Here is a 5052-nt window from a genome sequence, read left to right on the forward strand (position 1 = left end):
GTGAGAGACTCCTTCCCCCAAGGCATGAGGCCAGGAACTTTGGCGTTGCTCTTGTGTGCAACACAAGGAATCAGAACTAAACACTGCCCCAGTTCTTAGAAGTGGCATAGACAGGTTGGCACAGTGACATGATTCTTGCCATGTAGCTCAACAGGAGCTTCTCCATCATCATCAAAATCTCTCTGTGGCCTCTAAGAATGGAGTTGGTGTCACATGATCTAACGAAGCATCATCACAAGCATCAAGCAGACTGCTGGTGATCTCTTTCATACCTGCATCCTAGCCTCTTTGTTGCCTCTCACAAAATGCTACCACTTTTACCTTTTTAAGCCGATTAATTAATTTATGTATGTATGTATATATGTATTTATTTATTAAAAGCTATTGGTTGATTAATCCTCTCATGAAAAAACTACACAATCACCAGATAAAGTCACTGCAGAATCTTTACTCCTTCTTTTGTCCAGTCCCCAGCTCACTTTTTGCCAGCATCAGCATTGGCCTTTGCAGTCCCTCTGGCTTTCTTCGTTCTGTTCTTGTGTTTCTTTTGCTGTTTCTTGAGATCTTTTTCTTCTCATACAGGCCATGCCTTGCAAGTCTATGTTTGGGGTTATTATTTTTGTAATATTTTATTTATTTATTTGACAGAGAGATATCGCAAGTAGGCAGAGAGGCAAGCAGGGAGAGAGGGGGAAGCAGGCTCCCCGCTGAGCAGAGAGCCCAATGTGGGGCTCGATCCCAGGACCCTGAGATCATGACCTGAGCCGAAGGCAGCGGCTTAACCCACTGAGCCACCCAGGCACCCCATATTTTTTTTTTTGCATAATCCAAGGAATCATAAATCATGCCAAAGCCAGTTGTCTTGCCACCACCAAAATAGGTTCTGACTCCAAATACAAAGATGACATCTGATGTGGTCTTGTACATTTTAGCAAGTTTTTCCTGAATTTCTGTCTTAGGTCTTGTCCCTTTTTGGTGTGATGAACATTATTGATTTTCTACTACTTCTGCTGAGTAGCCAGTTAGTCATGAATTTCGTGGCCTGGATAGTTACTGTGTCATTCATGACAGCAGCTGAGGTTCAAGCAGCTGGGGAGAGAAAGACTTAAGCTGATCAGTTTATTATTTACTTGCATTGTCTCTTAATGCAATGTTATTGAAACGCCAGCTTCTGATTTTTTTGTTTGGGGCATTTTCTCTTAACTTCCCACTGAAGAAGATAAAGATTGAGTTTTCTCTCTACCCCTATTTGTATCACATGAAAGCACCCTTCAAACATTTATCCCCCTCCCCCCATCCTGCCAATACAATATAATTTTGGTTAAAACAACAATCAGTGTTTACCTTATCATTTAAACACTTTTGGGGAGTGGGATTTCCAGAATGGTGGAGTTAAGAACCTCTGAAAATTCCCTCCTCCATAAGAGCAATGAGAGCACAGGAAAAAAATCAACTTTTTCAGAACTTTGAAAATTAATTTGAAAGAACCCAAGGAGTGTTTCAAGAAACACTCCTGAAACTTGATACAAATAGTGAGCATTTTAACTTGCCCTTTTCCCATCCTTCTCTTACCAGCTCCACAGTAGCCTTGTCAACCAGCAGTCTAGCAGATAGGGAAAGGGGCTGTCCAGCTTTGAAGATCCTTAAAATGTTCCATCCCCAAAGAATTGCCACTATTTGACATGTCTGGAATTTGATAGAAAATCCTTACTCATAGGACATGCTATTATTTGAGTAGACTTACAAGTTTTTCAGTGGAAAAGCCCTATTCTAAGGGTGTTTATAATCATGGGGTGGGGGGAACAATCACAGGAAACTGTTTAACCTCAAAGCTACCGGAGCCGGGGCGCCTGGGTGGCTCAGTGGGTTGAGCCGCTGCCTTCGGCTCGGGTCATGATCTCGGGGTCCTGGGATCGAGTCCCACATCGGGCTCTCTGCTCAGCAGGGGCCCTGCTTCCCTTCCTCTCTCTCTGTGATCTCTTCCCTTCCTCTCTCCTACTGTGATCTCTCTCTGTCAAATAAATAAATAAAATATTAAAAAAAAAAAAAAAAAAGCTACCGGAGCCTAGGATAAACAAAATGATGGCCAAAAGACTGTAAAAGAATATCTGGGAAATGAGATGCTGACAGGGGAATTTGAAAAGTTCCAACATATCTCTGGGAATCTAGAGGGCCATGCCTGTGCAGGACTACATGCATGTCTAGAAAGAAACCTGAGAACACCCTTATTTCCCATTTCTGTCTAACCAAGAGCCTCTGTGCAATCAGGAAGTGAAGTCTACGGCAGAATGGTTAACTGTCAGAGCTCCAATATATAGCTAGAGACCTTAGGCAAAAAGTGGAAGACATTTAGAAAATCTGTGTTCAAACATTAGCTGACTACAAAGACAACCAAGGAAAGATAGAAGTAACAAAAAAGAACAGGGACAGGGCATATGGACTTCACAGAATTGGTCCAGTAAAGTCTCTAAAAACAAGAAAAAAGAGCAAAACAAAATTCAGCAATCATAGTAAGCCATGGCAGGGGTAGGTACCTGACTTCCAGAATTGCCACATTATATCTTTTAAAATGTCCACATTTCAATTAAAATTATGAGGTGTGCAAAACCAAACCAAAACAAAACAAAAGAAATCCCAAAAAACAAAACCCAGAAAGTATGGCTATATGCACAGTGGGGGGGGGGGGGGAAACAGTTAATAGAAATAGTCCTTGAAAAAACCCAGATGTTGAGAACCTGGGTCACTCGGTCTGTTAAGTGTTCTGCCTTCCGCTCAGGTCATGATCCCAGGGTCCTGGGATTGAATTCTGCACTGGGCTCCCTACTCAGCAGGGATTCTGCTTCTCCCTCTATTCCTCCTCCCACTAATATGTGCACACTCTCTCTCTCACACAAAAATAAGTATAAATAAAATCTTAAGAAAAAAGAGAAAAAACCTCAATGTTGAACTACAAGACAAAGACTTTCAATCATCTATTATGAGTATGTTCAAAGAACCAAAGAAAATCATGCCTAAGGAATTCAAAGAAAGTCTGAGAATGATGTCTTGTCAAATAAAGACTATCAACAAAGGGATAGAAATTATAAAAAGATCTATGAGCACCTGGGTGAGCCTCTGCCTTCAACTGGTCATGATCTCAGGGTCCTAGGATTGGGCCCCACATTGGACTCTCTGCTTGGCAGGGAGCCTTTTTCCCCCTCTCTCTCTACCTGCCTCTCTGCCTGCTTGTGATCTCCGTCTGTCAAATAAATAACATCTTTTTAAAAAAAGAAATTATAAAAAGATCTAAATAGAAATTTTGGAGTTGAGAAGTATAATAGATGGAATGAAAAATTCACCAGAGGGGCTCAACAGTAGATTTGATTTTGCAGAAGAAAGAATCAATGAACTTGTAGATAAATCAGTTGAGATTAGTCTAAGGAATAAGAAAAAAGGAAGAAAAATTAATAGATTCCAAGAGACCTATGAGACACCATTGAACATCTAACATATGTATAATGGGAGTTTCAGTAGAAGAGGAGGAGAATAAAGAGGCAGAGGGAATATTTGAAGAAGGAATGACCAGAAACATCTTCAGATTAAAAGGTATAAAAATGTAATTTATATAAGAAAAGCACAGAGAAGGGAGAAGGGAACAGAACTATATTTGAGCAAAGTTTTTATGTACTATTGAAGGTAAATTGGTATTTGAGATGACACAAAGAAATGGAAAGACAGTCCATGCTTATGGTTTAGAGGAAAAAGTATTGTTAAAATACCTATGCTACCCAGAGCACTCTACAGATTTAGTGCACTCCCTATCAAAATTCCAACACCGTTTTTCATAGAACTAGAACAAACAATCCTAAAATTTTTATGGAACCACAAAAGACTCCAAATAGTCAAAGCAATCTTGAAAAAGAAAAACAATACTGGATGTTTTATAGTTCTAACCTTCAAATTATCTTACAAAGCTGAAGTAATCAAAAAAGTATGGTACTGGCATAAAAATAGACACATAGATCAATGGAACAGAATAGAAAACCCAGAAATAAACCCACAGTTATATGGTCAGTTAAAGGAGGAATTATGGGAAAAGAACAATGTCTTCAAGAAACGCCATTGTGAAAACTGGATAGCTATATGCGAAAGAATGAAACTGGACCACTTTATCTCACCATATACAAAAATAAACTCAAAAAGGATTAAAGGCCTAAATGTGAGATATGAAGCCATAAAAATCCTGGAAGAGAGCACAGGCAATAATATGTCTGACATCAGCCATAGGAGCATTTTTCTTGGTATGTCTCCTGAAGCAATGGAAATAAAAGCAAATATAAACTATTGTTACTTTCTACTGCACAGCAAAAGAAACAATCAACAGAAGTAAAAGACAACCTACTGAATGGGAGAAGATATTTGCGAATGACAGATCCAATAAAGGATTAGTATCTCAATTTTATAAAGAATTTATACAACTCAATAGCCAACAACCAAATAATCCAATTAAAAATGAGCAGAAGACATTAACATTTCTCCAAGAAGACATCCAGATGGTCAACAGATTCATGAGAAAATGCTCAACATCAATCATCACCAGGAAAATGCAAATCAAAACCATAATGAGATATCACTTCACACTGTCAGAATGGCTAACTTCAGAACTACAAGAAAAAACAAGTGTTGGCAAGGATACGAAGAAATAGGAACACTGGTGCACAGTTGGTAGGAATGCAAACTGGTGCAGCCACTGTGGAAAACAGTATGGAGTTAAATATAGAGCTACCCTACAATCCAGTAATGACACTGGATTTTGGGTATTTACCCCCAAAATACAAAATACAAAAACACTAATTTGAAAGGATTTATGCACCCCTATGTTCATTGCAGCATTATTTACGATAGCCAAACTATGGAAGAAGTCCAGGTATTTATCAAATGGTGACTAGATAAAGTTGTGGTATATATATATGATGGAATATTATTTAGCCATAAAGAAGAATGTAATCTTGCCATTTGCAACAACATAGGTGGATCTAGAGGATATAAGGCTAAGCAAAATAAGTCACTCAG

At 38.9% G+C, this 5052-nt stretch overlaps 1 pseudogene; it reads right to left on the reverse strand.

The window, feature by feature from the left end:
* Window positions 1-475: 475 nt before the first annotated feature.
* LOC116585585 lies at window positions 476-1066 on the reverse strand (annotated as a pseudogene).
* Window positions 1067-5052: the final 3986 nt, after the last annotated feature.

The sequence above is a fragment of the Mustela erminea genome, chromosome 3, assembly GCF_009829155.1.
Source record: "Mustela erminea isolate mMusErm1 chromosome 3, mMusErm1.Pri, whole genome shotgun sequence".
NCBI classification, from domain to species: domain Eukaryota; kingdom Metazoa; phylum Chordata; class Mammalia; order Carnivora; family Mustelidae; genus Mustela; species Mustela erminea.